At 43.2% G+C, this 21114-nt stretch overlaps 1 protein-coding gene across 1 annotated transcript in view; it reads right to left on the minus strand.

Annotated features, from left to right (window-relative positions):
* The window catches only part of LOC138960437 (uncharacterized), a 220068-nt gene extending 199181 nt beyond the window's left edge, over positions 1–20887 (minus strand). Inside the window, exon 1 of the mRNA XM_070332349.1 lies at positions 20569–20887. The gene's annotated coding sequence lies outside the window, so the exon portion shown is untranslated. The remainder of the gene's footprint in view (positions 1–20568) is intronic.
* Between the last annotated feature and the right edge of the window lie 227 nt (positions 20888–21114).

Here is a 21114-nt window from a genome sequence, read left to right on the forward strand (position 1 = left end):
ACATAGGATTGGGCTTCTTCTTTAAAACAATTAAAAAAAAAAAGCCCAGTATCTTTTAAAGATAGAGAAAAATAAACAGAAAAAACACGTAACCTGCTGCCTGTTATCAAGTGAAACGAAAAGAACATGTATTTATCAACAAAAACATTGCTTTAAAAACCTGGCATTATCTTGTTGATAGGATACCACAGCAGACATGCGGTGCCACGCACGCGGGAAAACATGTAACGGCGTATTATTTTATGGACAAGAATATTTTGCAGCCAATACCACCACGGAGTGAGAAATCGTCTGGAAGGGCAACGCCCGACAGGCTGTCAGGAGGGTTTCTTGTGGGAGGGGGTGTGATTGTGATAAGGAACGAGAAACACTACCCAGGAAAAAATTGCATGCAACAAGTTCCTCACAAAACGTCGCAAAACAAGGTGCATGCGACATGCAGTTGATAACATGGGTCAAGGATGAGTAAATGTTCCTCTCAACCGCCGCAGAAACAAGACATACTTGTTCGCTAAGACATGGCTTGACAGTTGCATTCATTATCTCGCACAACTACTGTAAACTGCATTCTGCCTGGTAAATTCCAATCAGCTACTCTATGTTTTAAAAGTAAATGCTCCGTAAATTGTTCTCTTCCTACTGATCCATTCAACGTTATGAGGTGTTCGTACAGCCACAGGAATTCAATCAAATTGTGCACTCGAATGTCAACACACGTAATGGACGGAGGTAATCGCATACGGTTTGTTGATAATGGCCAGAATATACATGCGCAGTTTCAGCGGCACAGACGACGCACGGCCTATTATTTATGCCGCGATAGGGATTATGACGAGTACTTGGCCTGTTTTCCTTTCATGCAACGTGTAGCGGGCTGGGATAAGCTGCAGTGCGTCGTCGGTCCTGCTGAAGTTACATATGTGAGCGGAGCCCCTAAGATGTCTTGATGTCATTTCAGAGGCTACGCTAGAACATCTTTTGTACAATTTTGCTGTGTCGTGTACTCGCCCTCAAAGCAAAGATATTGCTCAATGTCTGTAACAGACATCATAGACCAAATAGCCTGGACCGCCAACTCGTCACGTGACCCTTCGAGGTTACGACGCTCGACTTTCAGGGGCGCTTAGCGTCCGGTTTGAAAGGCCAGCGATTCGAAGATAGTGAAAAGAAAGCACGCTTCAGTTATTTGTGACAATGGGAGGTGACAATGAACTGGATTTTCCAAAACTCCAAACTAAACTTAACAAAACTCATCGAAAAACATGTTCCATATGCACTTTAGCTGAGTTTATGTTAGCATTTTCAGAACTTACCTCGGCAACTTCGTCCATGTTTACAATCGACACCGGATATGACATCCCCCTGATTTCTGAAAGGCCATGTAAGCGTAGGTTCCTAAATGCGAGAGGCCGCTACCTCGTAATAGAGAGAAAGAGCGGAGAGAGAGCTAGTTGGCGGTCCAGGATAAATGGTCTATGCAGACATGAACTCAAGGAAGGGAAGAGTAAGACACAAGGTCTATGAGAGAGGTTGAGCATGAGAAGTGTTCGCCTACAATACAGGTGGAACCTGCTGGGATAGCACGTGAAATCGTCTCTGCCCCGATGTGTTTGTTGATGTGGCAGCAAAGCAAGAGGAAGGTGTAAGATACAGTTGATATGTCACGAGGCGTTAGGCAACTCTAGATAAGGTTACTCCGTCAGCGTGGGCTTGGAAGATGAAGATAATTATGTCTACTATGCGTGTAAGGAAACACACATGCACACACACGGACGGGCACACAGACAGGCAGACACAAACATGCGCGCACATGAACGCGCACACACGAACACACACACACACACACACACACACATCCCCCCCCACACACACACAAGCACTCAGATGGGCACACCGACTGGCAGACACATACACACGCGCACACATGCATGAATGCGCACACACATACCAACATACACACCCGCACACACACTCACACATTCACACAAACACACACACACACACACATACACACATACACACACACAAACACACACACACACACACACACACAAACACACACACACACACACACACACACACACCATAAACACACACCATAAACAAAACAACAGACGATAATTACGGCTCTTGCTGAAGGAAAAATCGGATGCTCAGCTGTGAACCAGCAAGTGTTTTGATAGGTCATTAAACCGGTTTTGTAAAAGTACACAATTTTGTAGTTTGCATTCTTGTTGCCTACATTTTGTTGTCGTCGGTTTGATGGTTGAAATAATTAACATGTGCATGTATGTCGATTGGTGCCATTGGTGGTAATAGAGAGAGAGAGAGAGTGAGAGATAGAGAGAGTGAGAGAGAGAGTGTGTCACAGTGTGTGTGTGCGTGTGTGCGTGTGTGCGTGCGTGCGTGCGTGCGTCTTTCAGTATGTGCCGGTGTATATATATATATGCATCTCCTTGTTGCTTGTCAGAAGCTATCACTCAACGCATCATATAAAAAGCAACCAACTCAGAATACTCTTCCAGTCTATCTGATCTTGAGACAAGACAACAGTCATGCTTGCTTACAGTGAGCAAACAAGCACAAACACATCGTAGGTATCTTGCCTGTTATCTGTCCAATTATCTGCTAACACAACAAAGAGAGCGCTGCCATTCCTTTGGCCGAAAACACCTTTTGTGCCATCGCTTCACATTAGACACTGACGGGCGTGAAAACAAAACGAGACGAGACGAGACGAGACGAGAGGGGGAAAAGAAGGAAGACGGAGAATTGGCTACTAGTTCCTTTGTTCAATTTACGTCTCTCCTTGACAAACATGTAGTTTACTTAATTTGTGTCTATTGTTAAAGGTGCACTCATTTTCGTGTAAGTAACCATGTTCACTAGGGTAACTGCAAGCAATATGGATACAGAGAGGATCCGGAACTTAATACTTCAGTATAATGTTCGGCTCTTATTGACAAACATTGTAGTTTAGTTAACTATTGTTAAAGGTACAGTCCTTCTTGTGCAAGTCGCCATGTTCACCAGGGAAAAAACAAGCAAGAACAACATGGAACGTGTAGCGGGCTGGGATAATCTGCAGTGCGTCGTCTGTCCTCCTGAAGTTGCATAGGTGAGCGTCAGGCCTTAGCATGACGATTTTCAGGGGCAGGACTGCACGTTCAAAGTGGAAAAGATACGAAACGCCCAGAAGACTAGAAACGAGGAAGAAAGGAACTACCGTAAATTCCTTTAGTACAATGGCTATCCGGGACAAACATGCTAGCAGTGTGGTAAACTATTGTGCGGAAAGGGAACAATGTATCTGCCAGGTACACGAGGTACCGCCTGTCTCCCACCCACCACCCAGCCAGTCTAACAGGAGAAACACGTGGGTGGAGTCATTCTTGTTCTGGGAAGCCTTTGGAGCAAAACGCAAACACAAACAAAAAGAAATTAAATTAAAAGAGGAAAATACGAAAGAAAACAGAAATAAGAAGGACTTGAAAAAGTACGCAACATGTCAACCGACCAACAAACACACAGCCAACAAACAGTCAGCAAGCCACCAAAGCAACAAAACAAACACACAAACAAATATACACCGCCCACGGCAATGCCACGCGTCTTTACATCATCAGACTAAGCTTGGAAGCAGCAATCCCCAAGAGGCTCATGAATGTGGCACACCGATGAGGAGGAAAGACTAGAAGGTAGCCAACAGGTAAGCGGATTTAGGAGGAGGAATGATAGGCAGGTAACCAACAGGTAGATAAGGCCTAAAAAAAAATAGTCTGTTCACGGTAACCCGACCGACCCTATTTTTTTCGCGCGACCCTAGACTTTTTTTGGCATTTGGGGGAGAAAAAAAAATCTTTTGTTTTTTGTGTGCAAAATAACGTAAAAATATGGTTTTTGGGAGGAAAAAAAACACAAAAAAACAAACAATCCCGACCTACCGACCCTATTTTTTTGGCCTATGTTACCGTAAACAGACCTTTTTTTGGCCTAAGGAGGATCCCAACAGGTAAGCATCCCTGCAGTAACCCGACCGCCGCTACCTGTAATCCTACAAGTGGTACTCCCAGCGAATTAAAAGATAAGGAAGATTACCTGACCTGTTTGGTATTGGCGGAAAGTTTAGAAATGCAGATTTTGTCCTTCCCCTGGGATGATATAGTACCATGTGGCAGGAAAACTTTAACACATTTCGGACGGAAGGAGACGTAGGCCTTAGGCATCTCAGTTCGGCCTAATATTTGAATGTCCAATTGACTATTGTGAAAATATTTTGTTTTACACTGATATAACCACGTTACAAAATATCTCGGAAACCGCTTGGAATTACCGCTGATGAAGCGACTCATGGACTTAAAAGGAATAACATTTCAACGGTCACACGGACCTTGGTCCGAATTTTTGATATTTTAAAACCTGCTTGCGTCCGGGCGTCCTGTCTAATGAAGCAAATAAGCAAATAAATCGTGTGAAATGAAGTATCGGTTGACGAAAACAGATGGCTGCACGCGACCTAAAAACAGATACACACATCTTCAATGGGCAATTTTTGGTAACAAGATTTCGCGGGGCCTTCGCCTTTACACTATAAACATCAGCTCACTTTGTTTACTCATTCTCTTCACCTTCACCGCATATTTTGACAAATTGACACAGCCGGAGAATTCAAATGATAGTGTGTCGGCACGGGTGTACGGTCGGGGGTAAGACTTTTCATGTGGGGGTTGAGGTGATACTAATTAAGGTTATGTTTTGTGGCGTGGTGATTATGGATGGTAAAAAACGTGGAAGGAACAGCTGTTCTTGCTGCAGGTTCCTTTGAGACCAAAATGATTGACATCTTTGCTCTAGCTTGTGGCAATCAAAGATGTAAGCAGGCCAACAAATAACAGGTGGCATGCCTAGCTCGATGTATCCAAAAAAATGTTGAGGATAAAAGAAGGAATTCAACTGGATTCAACTGGATCCTTATAACGGCAAAAGTTAGGGACCGCCCTTGAAAAAAACAGCTGACTTCATATGTGCCAAACTCCTTGTTCCTAAGTTTATAAAACCAAATGGCTGTCATGCCGTACACACCAGTGGGTGAGCAATGCTGTGTTAGCAGAAAATATATTTCTATCGTTGACTTCTTCACTTAGTACTGGTTTTTGTCAAAGGATATGTTGGGGAGTTTAGCTGGTAGCTTAGTTGCTAGAAAACTGAGCTTGCGATCCTCGGCTAACAGGTTCGAATCCGGGGCGGGACGGACACGGGTTAACTCATTCATGTGCAGACTCAAAGACGGTATCCATGTCCCATCCCCATGTCACCGCCGAGGCACGTCAAAGACCTCGGCCATTCTTCTAGAAGTGCGCAGTGACAGATTAAACCTGGCCAACACGATATTTGTTTCTGCTGGCTTTCCATTGGGAGGAAGCAACACTACATTTAATTGTCAGCAGTGGGATAATTTAGCATGAAATGAAATGCAATGTCAGCAGTGGGATCATTTAGCATGAAATGAAATGCAATGTCTGCGCATTGTTTCTAATCACGATTTAAATGTTTGTTTGTTTGTTTGTTTGTTTGTTTGTTTGTTTCTTTGTTTTTGTGTGTTTTTGATCATTAGATTGCTTGGGTTTTTTCAAGGGCTAGGGGTCTTGACAGTACCCCCAAAACACTTGGCAGAAACCCTCATGACGAATTTACAAATCTGACTGTAAATAAATGAAACTGAACTTGAGCCCCACTCGTACCAAAGACAAACAAAACTTGACCACTCACCTCCAATGTACTCGCCCATCTAATCCACTCGCGCACAGTCGTCTACATTCCTCGCAAAGAAAGAAGTCCCCGCTTGTCAAAAGGCAAAACTAAATCGTCTCCCCATTCATAAAGGGAAGGGTGCAGTTAGCGGCAGAAGAAACTGTCTGTCTGTGTGTACAATAAATACCACAATCCTCTTATCTGCACGTTATGCAAACATGTCTCGTGAAACCCCTCCATTCCAAGTGTTGCAAAAAATGAAATGAAAAATACACTAAAAAGCTATTTTTGCCGACAAGGTTAGATTACAGACGCGTACATCCCCGGAATGTTCGATTTATCACGGACGATGTATTCATGCTAACAAGCAATAAAGTAGAGTTTTTGACCGACTCAGCAGTTAGGTTGAAAAAAGGTGTAAAGTAAGAAAAAGACAGCGGAGAAGTAACAAATGTTATGATCACGAGATACTCAACAATGAAGACAGAAGTGAACGTCCAGAATGGAGTTATGTGTCCAAGAACGCATGCACCGAGAATTCGCTTATCTTCTGTGGTGAGGAGGCGTGTTCTCTATATATGGGAGAAATTGGCAGCTAATGTGTGGATCAGGAGACACACAATCACCTAACCGCCCCCCCCCTCCCCCGCCCGCCCCCGCTTACACAAGCAGCAACAACTTACCTTCAACTTACACATCATGGCTTTCAACCATTAGTCGTTCCGTCAGACGATGCGTTCCTTGCCGTAGGCTACATGTAGGTGCCTTGGAAGAAGGGTGGACGTTCTTTCAACCGTTGCCAGAGATGTAATTACCTGCTCATGCAATTAAGGAGTTCAAGAAGACTTCTTCGCGCTCCCTAAAGGTGCTAATTTCGCCACCTTGAAAACGTGTTTGTGTTCAGGTTGGCACGACAAGCGTTTTAAAATACGCGGATCACATGGGCTACAGTCGCTGCCTCTTGCATGATGCTTCTTGGGGGGGTATATTTTTCTTGCGTGTTTTCTTCGTTTGTGTTCTCGTGTGTGTGTGTGGGGGGTAGGTGTGGGGGTGTGTGTGTGTGTGTGGGTGTGTGTGTCTGTGTCTGTGTCTCTGTGTCTGTGTGTGTGTGTGTGTGTGTGTGTTTGCTTGACTGAGAGAGAAACAAAGAGGGGCAAAGAGACAAAGAAAAGCGAAAGCGCTGCACACGTGCGAAATAATATGCGCGCTTGCAGGGACCGGCAGACCCAAACACGTCTGTACACACTTCAGCAATAATTACCACACACACACATACACACACACACACACACACCAACACACACACACACAGACCCCCCAACACACACACACACACACAGCGTCAGAGCAGGCTGGCTTCCTGTTGAAGGAGGAGCATCACTTGCACCACACAATATAACTACCGACCTCTCCAAGACCCTGCAACACCTGATGGCAGCAAGACTTGGAACAAAATAGGGTGGGGGGGGGGGGGGGGGGGGGGTTCTCGGAAAAAAAGGCTCAGAAGAGGACCACCGCTGCCTGCTGAGGTGAAGATAAAAACGCCCCGATTGCGTGAATTAAACGAAGACTGCCTTCAGACAGACACACAGACATTCAGTGCTGCGTTACATTTTGAGTCAATGTTTGGAAACCGGTATGAAGCCCCTGGAACTCCTGCAATGCGCCTGATGTGTGGAGCAAAAGATCATGTTTTTCCTCAGCATAATAAGTTGGGTAAAATGATTTGGGGATCAGAGCTCGGGGTTCAAAGGGCAATGAACTCAACAGATCAAGATTCACTCTGAGCTTCTTTTGTTTTTCCTCAAAAAGATTGCGTACAAAACACTAACCAACCCTTCAAGAACTTGCTTCACTATAGCCCAAGCTGGTACGGACGGGCTGCTCGTATTGACGAAATTACCTTTGACAAATTGCGCATTGCGCTCTCCACATCTAACTGTCGGGAGACATACACGCATTAACAAAGAGAGCTTTTGGCATCATGGTAATGATTTTTTTATCGTAATAATGAGATCGTTTCTTTCTGAGTCACAACATATCAAGTCCACATGAAGAATTGCTCTGACAGCCTTGAGAAACGATGAAGTCTAACGTGCTGCACTGCGCAATATTCAGCTTTCCAAAGGGGAGAAGTTAAACTAACATCCACTCCAACAAACTATCAAACTTTGCCTGTGCTTTGATGGATTAGACGAGAGTGATTTGTAAGAAGCCTGAATGCGTAAGCATGTACTGTGTTTGGCCATAAGTGTATCAAATAACAAGTGTTTTAGGATCCACTTGTGGTTTAGTTTCATACCCATCGCTTTGTACAAAGTCTTAATTACTCTTCTCACTTTCAAGTCGATGCGTTTCATAAACACGCAATTCGCCATATCTAACCGATCGACTATAATTATATGGTACGGCGTTATAAAAGAACCAACACAATACTGCTTCGGAATATGAAACCACGGGTTTGCGAAGAAGCGGAAGTGGGCTTACAACGTAACTGTGCTAAACGGAAGTAGAGACTGTGGCGCGTTTGGGTGTGCAAATGTTTTCTTGACATAGTAAGGTCTCAGCTATAGAACGGACATACCCAACATTCTTGCAGCGATGCATGTACAAACGCATGCCATGCATATGCTCACCACGTTACTGTAAATACTAATACTCTCATTGTGCCTGAACGATTCGGCGCCAGGAAGGTTTCTGAGTTGTGTATAACTATGCACTGAGCTCATAGTAAGTCAGTCGCTCCTTCGTGTCAGTGTGCATGAAACCACAACATTCGTGTGTGTGTGTGTGTGTGTGTGTGTGTGTGTGTGTGTGTGTGTGTGTGTGTGTGTGTGTGTGTGTGTGTGTGTGTGTGGAGGCAACACCTGTGGATTGTGTGCAAAATAGAACTAAATGTACTCTTATCATGAAAAACTGAAAATACGCCAGACAGGTATCTTATTTCCGTATTACTATGCTCGGAGGTCATAGTCATGGGCCAAAACTCCTACGTACACTCGTGTTATTTGCACGAGTGGGTTTTTACGTGTATGACCGTTTTTACCCCGCCATTTAGAATAGTAATTCATTCCTTGGAGTCACTGCGCATAAACCAACGAGATTTGTTTTGCGCAAAATATGTACTATCATTACAACTAACCGAAGGTACGCCAGACAAGTCTCTTATTTCTCTACTACTATGCTCGCAACTCAGAGTATAACTGGCTCCTTCGTGTCACTGTACATAAATCAGCAAAAACGCTTTGCACAAAATAGTACTAAATATACTCTGATTAAAGGCACAGTAAGCCTCCCGTAAACCATCACAGAGCTCCCCGAGCGTCTAAATACAGTACAAGCATACTTCCATTTGAACGCTCACCGAACGGGAACATCCTGGCTGCTTTCTGTCGAGCGTGAGACATTTTCCAAGAATTTATTTTCGTAGACTTGTTCCGTTAACAACAACGGCGCCTCGTTTTTGCGCTAGACCTAACTTTTAAAATCTAAATAATAAATTGACAGCTTGTTACACAAACATTCTTTAATCATAAAAGAATTCGTTTTTCATCAAGACAAGATCAGAACAATTCGAAGTTGTGAAAGTTTAAAAAAAGAAAAGCCCGGAAGCAGGGTCACGCAAGGGTCGTAGCAGACGACGGCCGGTTTATCAGTGCAAATCGCCGTTCCTCTCAACAGTCAAAAGCCATCGCTAGAGTTCTTGTGAACCACAGCCGTTGTTTCGTGCATAAAAAAACGTGCTATTGTAGATAAGCTCACGTCGAGTCGCATTCAAATGACTAACTATGACGACTGCATTGTGAAAAGGGAAAACTGGAACACACGGGTTCACGATGGCTCAGGGGTAAGATAAACCACGCAAAAATAAATTCTTTGAAAATTGTTCGCTCTTTACGGAGGGCACCTAGGATGTTCTCAATTGGTGAGTGTTTAAATGAAAGGGTGTTTGTACTGTGTGTAAAAGCCTGACCGTATCTGTGATGGTTTACAGGAGGCTTACTCTGCCTTTAAGGCTAAACAGAGCGACACAGAAAGGTCCATGAGTATGTATTACTATGTCGTGAGCTTACAGCAACTCATTTGTTTCTGTCACTGTGCATAAATCAGCACGAATGTTTGTGTAACTTTCTGCTAAATACAAGATACAAGATACAAGATACAAGATACAAGAAGTTTTGGTCCTCATCAATACAAGGAAATTTGGCATGTTTGTGGCAAGATAGCGACGCCAGAAATGCTCTTTGGTCTGTGCTACTATGCCGTAAGCTCATACTAATTCACGCCTGCGTGTCACTGTACATAAATCAGCAACACTTTTTTGTGCAACATACTTCGAAACACACTCTCATCACGCCTAAATAAAGCGGCGCCAGAAATCTCTTAGCTCTGTGTTACTATGGCCCCAAAGGGTTTAAAATCGTGATCGTGATTGGCGTTTTTTGACCTTTCTGTGACCGTGATTGCCGAAATTTCCATTTCTGTGATCGTGATGGGACTTTGCCCGTGATCCGTGATGACAAAAAAATCAAGTCTCGTGATCGTGATCGTCATTTGTTTTCGTGATCGTGATGGGCATTATTGCAAAGCATTTTATTTTCAACGTACATTTTTCACAGCTGTATCACTCTATGATCCTCTATTCGTCAAGGTGTTTGTGATCGTGAAAACAAAAATCAAGGTAACTGTGATCGTGAAAGCTAAAATTTTCCTTCCCGTGATCGTGATGTCACCCCCCCCCCCCTTTGGGGCCCTCTACTATGCCGTGAGCTCATACTAGTTCACTTCTTCATGTTAATGTACATAATTCGGCACCGCTATTTGTGGAACATCGCACTCAAGATGTTATTACTAATACCTTCATTAGTCATGAACGAAACCGGAGACGCCAGGCTGCCTGCCGCCTCTATAAGGTCTGCACAACGACGCTGTGAGTTCACAATAATTCACTTCTTCGTGTGAATGTACATAAATCTTTATGAGCATTACGTAAAACTTTCCGGAGCAGAATGGTACAAAAATACAGTGTGTTTCTTCCTCCCAGTGCTGCCGATGAGGTTCGCTTATCACCGGCTATGTGCAGTTTGTCATCACGCCAGTCATAAGCCAGCCATCCTGACAAGATATATACACTGCGGCACTTCTTATGGAACTGACAACCGTATTCTGGGAGATCAGTGCAGTTTTTAGGGCTTTGCGTTACGTAAAGTCACTCATCGTGTACGTGACGATACTTATCTAAAGGTTAATCGAATGTGCGTACAAACAGCATAACTACTCTAAATAGTCTCATTTTCTGAAAGTGTGTATTGTGTATGAGTACGTATTCTAAGCTCATCAGATCACATCTGAAGAATCCTTGTACCGGTACTTTCACTGACTACACTTCTGATCAGACCATTCATTTGTGCCGATTTCACGGATGGGGAAACTGTTCCGCACCATATCCGTTGGGAGCGACGTGTTCCGGTGCGGAACAGTTCCCCACGCGTGGTTTTGCTTGACAAAATCTCGATTTTCGTAAGTTCGTATACTGTACTGTATGCTGTATACGTATTCTGAGCTCACGTGATGATATATAATATATATGTTTGTGCTTTCATTGACGTCACTTCTGATCATAGCATTCAGTTGTGTATTGCTCTGGAAATGAGTTCAAACTGGCTTCCTTTCAAATCTGTAGGTTCTTCATTTGGCGTGAGCAAGACGCTCTCAGTGATGAGCCATAAACTCAATTTGTAGGTTCTTCACTTGGCGTGAGCAATTAAGACGCTCTCAGTGATGAGCCATAAACTCAATTTATGCACATTAAAGCTCAGTTAATTCCACCACGCTTAACTGCTTCTGTTTAGATGAGCGGGTCATTAACAGATGTGTCGCCTATCATTCAATAATGCCTTCACCCCATTGACACCGATATTACTCAAGTGTGAACGTAGTAATGTGAGGTATATATAGCCAAAAGTGAATAAAATTCAATTCATCATACTTCTTGCGCTCTTTTTTTTTCTGAAAGAGAATGTATTAGACAGAAAGTGCAATGGCCTCAGTTGTACACAAGTAGCAGGAAACTCTTTTTTTGCATTGGCCCAAAGGCCAGGGAACTCTTGTTTGTATTGGTCCAAAGGCCAGGGAACTCTTGTTTGTATTGGCCCAAAGGCCAGGGAACTCTTTTTTGTATTGGCCCAAAGGCCAGGGAACTCTTTTTTGTATTGGCCCAAAGGCCAGGGAACTCTTGTTTGTATTGGCCCAAAGGCCAGGGAACTCTTTTTTGTATTGGCCCAAAGGCCAGGGAATTCTTTTTTGTATTGGCCCAAAGGCCAGGGAACTCTTTTTTGTATTGACCCAAAGGCCAGGGAACTCTTGTTTGTATTGGCCCAAAGGCCAGGGAACTCTTTTTTGTATTGGCCCAAAGGCCAGGGAACTCTTTTTTGTATCGGCCCAAAGGCCAGAGAACTCTTTTTTTGTATTGGCCCAAAGGCCAGGGAACCCTTTTTTGTATTGGCCCAAAGGCCAGGGAACCCTTTTTTGTATTGGCCCAAAGGCCAGGGAACCCTTTTTTGTATTGGCCCAAAGGCCAGGGAATTCTTTTTTGTATTGGCCCAAAGGCCAGGGAACTCTTTTTTGTATTGGCCCAAAGGCCAGGGAACTCTTGTTTGTATTGGCCCAAAGGCCAGGGAACTCTTGTTTGTATTGACCCAAAGGCCAGGGAACTCTTTTTTGTATTGGCCCAAAGGTCAGTGAACTCTTTTTTGTATTGACCCAAAGGCCAGGGAACTCTTGTTTGTATTGGCCCAAAGGCCAGGGAACTCTTGTTTGTATTGGCCCAAAGGCCAGGGAACTCTTGTTTGTATTGGCCCAAAGGCCAGGGAACTCTTTTTTGTATTGGTCCAAAGGCATCTACTGGGGGGCGGGGGAGGGGAGGGAGGGGGGGGGTAACGTGCAAGAGTATTGACATATATCATAAAGACAAACGAGTTTCCATCGTGACGACATTGCATTATAATTAAATAATACGATATTTTGAACATAATTTCTTGCAGTTTACCCTTGAAGAGACTTACTAATCGTTGTGCATAAACAAATATGATGCATATTGACTGATTTGCTGACAGACTGACCAAATGACTGACTGAGAGACTGGTTGATTCATTGATTGCTTGATTGATTGATTGGTTGATTGATTGATTGATTGATTTTTTTTAACCTTTTACTTGATAATAGATCAGTATGTCAAAAGTAACGAGTCAGTTTCATTATAGTAGTCAGTTATTAAAGTAACGAGTCAGTCTCATTTAGTACATGCTTTTTTTCGTCGTGTTTGACTGACATACTGCAAGCAAACAATTGCACCCGACTTTTATCATGGCTTGTGTCGAGTTTTTGCCATGACAAAGTTCTTCCCGACAGGTCGTGTTACTTTGACACAGACTTCTCACAGCAGAAGCTGCTGAAAAGACACAAACAAAGCCACTACTGTGCGGCAAGCAGCAGTGAGAGGCTGAGGCTTTGTGAGGTCGTGTTTCGTTGTGTTTTGTCTACACCGCTTCTCCCGGCCACGTGGCTAGGGGGTTACCTTGTGTTCGCGAAGTTTCGCGAAGTCTTTATACCGAAAACCCGCAGCTACGGCGAAGTACTTCGTCCACGACATCGCTTCGCAAGTTTTGACATGCGAAGCTACGCCGTCAGTAGCTGTGACGAAGTTGTTCTTTTTGTCAGAAGAGTGCTTTTTGATTTAAAGATGGACGTAGAAATCACATTCGAAAGAGCAGAGTGCATTCCCTTGAACTTCGCGAAGCTATGCTGAAAGTAGTTCATTTCTTGCTCCGGAAGCTTCGCGAAGTCGACTTCGTTCAATTAAGGACAGGCTTTAAGCCCGTCCTTAATTGAGCCCGTAGTCGACTACACGAAGGCTTCGCGAAGTCTTTATACCAAAATCCCGCAGCTACGGCGTGATACTTTGACCCCAACATCGCTTCTCAAGTTTTGACATGCGAAGCTTCGCCGTAGCTCGCAACGAAGTTGGTTTTTTTGTAAGAAGAGTGCTTTTCGATTCAAGATGGACGACGAAATCAGACTCAATACCATAGTGAAGAATGCATTTATCGACTTTGGTTGACCCAAAGTACAAGAACTAACCTCCTACCTGTATTATTTCATACTGCGATGCATTGACATGTCGAATGAAACTCGAAATCCCAGCGCTCACGCCAACTGGTCCCGGCCGTGCTCAGTCAACGAAATAGAACACATACAATTAACTTACGTCATCATCAAGTACGTAAAGTACAATTTGTGACGTAAAGTACTCAGAAAGAAGCACACCACGCGCTGGTCGAGACTACGCGCATTTGAGACGCCAAGACATGAAAAGATAACTCTCTTTTCCGCCATAGTGCCTTCCCTTGGACTGCGACGAATTCTAGTTCCGGTAGCTTCGCGAAGTGAGCTACGCGACGTCGACTTCGTTCAATTAAGGACTACAGGCTTTACGCTGCCGACGCTGTGTGTTTTTTGCGCTCTGGAATAAACTACTAAAAACAAGGTCTGCAGTGGAATGCATGAAAAGAGACTATCATGGTAGTTCAGAACTTTGGATTTAGTTCGGAAATACCGCGATGGTCTCTATGCATGCATTCCACTGCTGATCACTTTTGTCTGATGTTGTAGAATATGAGAAAGGGAAGCAAGAAAATGCAGGTTATAATTATGGTATGATGTTTTCAGTGTGCACGTGGAAATATTTGACCTTAAAAAAAACTGCGAATCGGTGGAAGGATAGACGGTTTTAAAGGAGCGGGAGGGTGGGGGGGGGGGGGGGATACAGGTATTCAATTGTGTTTGAATTGACGACAAAAAGTTTATAATTATATGCAGACGGTTCTACCGAGGCAAAGAAAGAAAACGCTGTATTTCTTTATTTCATGCGACGCTTTACAGAACGATGAAATAAATTATTCTCCTTAAAGTACAGGTTTTGTCTGAGTTTTTGTCATATTTAAGCAGACTTTCTGCGGAGAAAAAACCCTGACACAGCCGCGAAAACTGTGCCAGTGTTAAACCAGTAAGCTATCGGGGATCAGTTATCCTGCCGGCGTCTCTGTGCTTTAGACATAAATAATGGCTTTAGCAGCTGAACAAAAGGGGCGGGCCAGAAGAAAAGTGATTCTTTGTTGTCCTAATTATCATTCCTTTCTATCTTCGCCTCGTCAACTACATGTATCATGCTTCTGCGTTGGGTAAAAACACAAACAACTAAAGGCCGAAGCCGCCTTGCATGCCCCAATCACAGCCCGCTTTGTCTTCAGACATTCTTTGTACACTACATTGGGGTATGCACGTTAAAGATCCCACGATTGACAAAAGGGTCTTTCCTGGCAAAATTGTATAGGTGTAGATAAAAATGTCCACCAAAATACCCGTGTGACCTGGAATAATAGGCCGTGAAAGGTGGATGCAGCGCCTAAAGGCAGTCGATCTACTGGTCGATGTGAATGCGTGATATATTGTGTAAAAAATTCCATCTCACACGGCATTAATAGGTAACATGCGCCTTGAGTCGCCTTGTGTGGTGAGATACGTGCGCGATATAAATCCTCGTAAATAAATAAATAAATTCTTTTCTGTCGCCAATGGAGTTACACCAAAGATCTCCTTCTGCTACGCTAGATTACACGGTAAGAGCTCTACTACAACTGTATTCTGTCTTCCTCTATTCTTTCCTGTGGCCAATGCAGTAACATGGTAAGAGCTCTGCTACAATTGTTTTTCTTTGTCTTCATCCAATCTTTCCTGTCGCTTGTGGAGTAACATGGTAAGAACTCTGCTACAACTGTATTCTGTCTTGTGACTCTTTCCTTTTGCCAATGTAGGAGTAATGATACTGTAAGACCTCTGCTGCAACTGTATTCTGTCTTCATCTATTCTTTCCTCTAGCCAATGGAGTAATGATACTGTAAGACCTCTACTACAAAATGTATTCTGTCTTCATTTATTCTTTCCTGTAGCCAATGGAGTAATGATACTGTAAGACCTCTGCTACAAATGTATTCTGTTATCATCCATTCTTTCCTGTGGTCAATGGAGTAACATGGTAAGAGTTCTGCTACAACTGTATTCTGTCTTCATCTATTCTTTCCTTTCGCCAATGTAGGAGTAATGATACTGTAAGACCTCTGCTGCAACTGTATTATGTCTTCATCTATTCTTTCCTCTAGCCAATGGAGTAATGATACTGTAAGACCTCTGCTACAACTGTATTATGTCTTCATCTATTCTTTCCTCTAGCCAATGGAGTAATGATACTGTAAGACCTCTGCTACAACTGTATTCTGTCTTCATCTATTCTTTCCTCTAGCCAATGGAGTAATGATACTGTAAGACCTCTACTACAAATATATTCTGTCTTCATCTATTCTTTCCTCTAGCCAATGGAGTAATGATACTGTAAGACCTCTACTACAAATATATTCTGTCTTCATCTATTCTTTCCTCTAGCCAATGGAGTAATGATACTGTAAGACCTCTGCTACAACTGTATTCTGTCTTCATCTATTCTTTCCTCTAGCCAATGGAGTAATGATACTGTAAGACCTCTGCTACAACTGTATTCTGTCTTCATCTATTCTTTCCTCTAGCCAATGGAGTAATGATACTGTAAGACCTCTGCTACAACTGTATTCTGTCTTCATCTATTCTTTCCTCTAGCCAATGGAGTAATGATACTGTAAGACCTCTGCTGCAACTGTATTCTGTCTTCATCTATTCTTTCCTCTAGCCAATGGAGTAATGATACTGTAAGACCTCTGCTACAACTGTATTATGTCTTCATCTATTCTTTCCTCTAGCCAATGGAGTAATGATACTGTAAGACCTCTGCTGCAACTGTATTCTGTCTTCATCTATTCTTTCCTCTAGCCAATGGAGTAATGATACTGTAAGACCTCTGCTACAAATGTATTCTGTTATCATCCATTCTTTCCTGTGGTCAATGGAGTAACATGGTAAGAGTTCTGCTACAACTGTCATCTATTCTTTCCTTTCGCCAATGTAGGAGTAATGATACTGTAAGACCTCTGCTGCAACTGTATTATGTCTTCATCTATTCTTTCCTCTAGCCAATGGAGTAACATGACAAGAGCTCTGCTACACTGTTTTCTGTTGAGTCATACAGTAAAGACCTCTGCAACCAAATGTTGGGTTTCGTCTCTATTTCCAGCTCTTCCATCACAATCTTTCCGCTCCCCATTTTGTGGCATGGCGGGGAGAGAAACAATGAGTTTTGACAGACGACAAAACAACCATACATCTTGTGTAGTCTGAGACAGCGACCCCAAGGCAATGTCAGCAATTTCCTATGCCATTATGTTCCATGCTTTGCCGTTTTTCTTTGGTAAACGATCATGGACAATCATCAGATCTGTCCTGGCTGTTACACGTGGTTCAAGACCAATCTTTTATTCGGACACTTACATACCAAACATGTTCAGCCTCGTGGCTTCCTTTTTTTGTGTTATTTTTTTGTTAACTGAAATATTATTTTCAGAGTTAATATCGGCGTCAGTTATTAAGTCAGTTGTTAGTTCAGCAATTTAATTGTCGGGTTTGCACAGGATGCAGCCACTGCAGGCTGTGATTGTTGGTAAGTGTCACAGTGGAAGAATGCTCTCAACACCATTGTGTGATGATTCGCAAGATCAATGGTTACAACAGGAAGGGCGGTATCATTCATGCCATCATGGTGAGGAATTCGCTGTCGCCTTTTCTGACATCCTTGTGCTGACTCGCACAACACTTCGACATTCAAAATGCAATGTCATGTCATGTTTATTTATTTATTTACTTATTTATTCATTTAGTAAACGTTAATAATTAAACATAATAATTAAGCATAAATAAATAAATAATTGAACATAAATAATTCATTAAATTCGATATAATTAAACGTTCCAACAACATACCTTTCTTGTTTTTTGATTCTTTCTTTCTTTATTTATTTTTGGTGGTGGTGTCTTTTTACCAGTCAATATTGACCACAGAAGCGGACCAAGAATGTTATGAGGACGCCGGGGCAACTGACCGATTAGTCCGACTGTTGCAGCGAATCCGTCAAAACCTTCAAGACGCCTCTGTCTAGTGCCAACGTGGAAGCCCTTTCATTTTGTGGGAACATGCCTGCATCCCTTTTTCTGCAGTCTCTTTCTCCCTCACCCGTATCAACCGGTCTCTGGCTGTTCGGTGCCGTCAGCAATTTTGTTGTTGGGGGGGGGGGGGGGTGGATGGTTTCATTTACACTTGTCAAGTTAAGTGGGCACTTCAAAACGCATTTTTCTTTATATTGTGTGTGTGCATGTTTGCTTGTTTGCTTCAAGTACATTTGTGAAGTGAGTTTGCAGTAAAATGTTTGTTTGTTGTGACGGTGGTGTGGACGGGGGTGGGGGGGGGGGTGTGTGCGTTCACTTACACAAGTTAAGTGGGCACTCCAAAGCGCAGTTTTATTTCTATTGTGTGTGTGCATGCACATTTCCTTGTTTGCTTCAAGTGCATTTGTAGAGTGATCATGCGGTTAAATGCTTGTTTGCTTCAAGTGCATTTGTAGAGTGATCATGCGGTTAAATGCTTGTTTGCTTCAAGTGCATTTGTAGAGTGATCATGCGGTTAAATGCTTGTTTTTGTTTGTTTGTCAAATCGTTGAAATTGTACGAAGTCGAATTGTAGGTTTAACATAAGTTATTAACCACGGGGAAAATATCACAACATTTCACGATATGTTACAAAATATCACAATATATCACACTATATTACAACATCTCTGGTTGTTTGTTTGTTTTACTCCAGCAACTAGCATGTGGAAAATGTATCAGAATATCAGTTGTGCACAAAGCAAAGACTGAATGCCAAGGAGGTGACTGACTGAAAGCGAGAACGGCTGTCTTCATGGTGCTGTTACACGCTGTCCCACCGGCCCCACAAAATGTGCTAGTCGTACCGTCTACAGGGAAACAAGACCACATACCACGACTGTTTTATACTTTTATATTGTTGCCTTATTACTGCAAGATCGAGCGCACAAAAAGTGCTACTCGTAACGTCTACATGGAAACAAGACCACATACCACGACTGTTTTATACTTTTATATTGTTGCCTTAGTAGGCTACTGCAAGATCTTGTGCACAATTAGGACACAAACGCTTTTCCACCGGCACAATGTAAATCCACAATTCTAAACGGTAAAGGCATGAGAGAAAACTAATACAGCTAAGGAACAAATACAGAACTCAGCAGGCAAAACTTTCACACCAGTAACAAAATCCCTTTTGCTTCAAGTATTCATCAGTTTAAGCTCAGTGTATGCTGTTGCCTTATTACCGCAAGATCTATTAAATGCACAATAAAGACACCAGGGCTTTTTTTAATCGGCACAACGTAAATGCACACCGTTATCAGTAAACGATACAAAACATTAGAGAAAAGTAAAACAGCTAATGAACAAATACAGAAATCAGCAAGCAAAACTCTCACACTGCAGTGCCTTCGCTTCATAAAGTATTCCTTGTTAGCTGAGGCAATTTTTATTATCGCAAGAATCCAGACTGATGTATACAGGAATATTTACGTTATATATATATATATGCATTCTCAGTTTGACGCGGACAGGATTATTTGCTTTCTGAATTTTTATTCATAAAGCAGCATGCTTTCTTTGTTTTAATTTATCCACACCGATTTAACGAAGGAGCAGTATTGTAGCCTGCATATGGCTGCATAGAAAAGTATCATCAGTAATCAGTACTACGATGATTTTCTTCAGCAAAGGGGTTCGCGGATTTCACCAGAAGTGCGTCTCCCTGTTTATTGCATCACGGAGTTGAGCCGGACTGAATGCCGCAATCTTGGCAATAATTTGTTCTACGTCAGGCCTTTTCATGGGAGGTGTTTGGACATAATCCAATGAACGACACTGAATACTGAGGACATAAATAAACAAGAAATTCCTCCGAGGTAGGAAAAACACCCCCGTCAAAGGGAAATAACCTTCTCAGTTGGTGGCAGTGAGAATGGTTATTTCCCTTTGACCATGAAGATGTCCCTCTATAAGTCCTTGTATAATTTTAATCCACCAATAACTCCCTAACCGCGTGTTTGACTGGTCCCAATTTTTGTAAGGACCGTCTCAGGAATGTATAGAACCTGTTCACCAAGTTTGGTGACGATCGGTCCGTTCATTCTTGAGATCTATATGCGAACACAAACACACAAACACACAAACAAACAAACAAACAAACACATCGACCGAATCCTATACACACCCCTATACCGGGGGTGTAACTAGGCAATTACTTCGCGAAGTTCGGGTCGACGTAATCCAGGACAGACATGTCATTGCATAAGACATGCACAGATGAATGACACACATTAAGAATAGAACAATATGAAGCACATAGTGAATAGAGCAGAATGAAACGCGACAGGAGTATTGAAAGTAAAAGTGTGAGTCATATGCAATATTGAAACACGGAACTTGAACAAACACGGAAACAAACAAGGAAACAAACAAACAAACAAACACCCCAGCCAGACATGGGGTTCTCACACTATCTTCATTATGTTTATTGCATGTTACTAATTGTGAGAAGAGCTTTGGTTTGTGGCTACTTTTCATTGCTGATTGTGACCAATGAAACACAAAAATACTTCAGCTGGGTCTTTGCAATTTACGTAAAAATCCCACGTCTGACAGTTCAAACAGTACGAACAATATTAATGAGTCCGAGGGTGAACTTAAAGACATAAGCTGAAATAAACACTGGACTCACCTGTCGTCCCGAAGAAAGGGAGGCCAGACCGTCAATCGGGGGAATGAACACACTGCAACACCTGACACTTGACCACTCGGCCACTGTCCACTGCACGACAACGCACTGTTCCCACCGGTCAGTACCACTGGTGACAGCACCACTTTCACAACATGGACACAAGTGTCGTCTGCACAAAAACCGTCACTGAGATCTGCAGTAACAACAGCAGCAGCAGCAGCAGCAGCGGTTGAGAGTGTCGGCTGCAGTAAAGTCCAAACCAGTCGGCTGCTTCCTACTGTGTTAGCAGTCGGATCGCAGCGAGCTTACTGCAACGAGAGGCGGGGAACAGAGGGTGAAATACACGACCCACTCTGCTCCTTCCTTGCTTTGCTTCGCCCCTCTTTGCCCCCCCCCCCCCCCCCCCCCCCCCCCCTCCCCCCCCCTCTTTCTCTCTCGGCCAACCCCACCCTACCGCCTTCCCTCTCCTTAGCCCCCCCCCCCCCCCCCGCTACACTTTGCAACCCCCTCCCTCTCTCTGGCTCAGTCTCTCTCTAATTTCGTCCC

The sequence above is a fragment of the Littorina saxatilis genome, linkage group LG2, assembly GCF_037325665.1.
Source record: "Littorina saxatilis isolate snail1 linkage group LG2, US_GU_Lsax_2.0, whole genome shotgun sequence".
Classification (NCBI taxonomy): Eukaryota; Metazoa; Mollusca; class Gastropoda; order Littorinimorpha; family Littorinidae; genus Littorina; species Littorina saxatilis.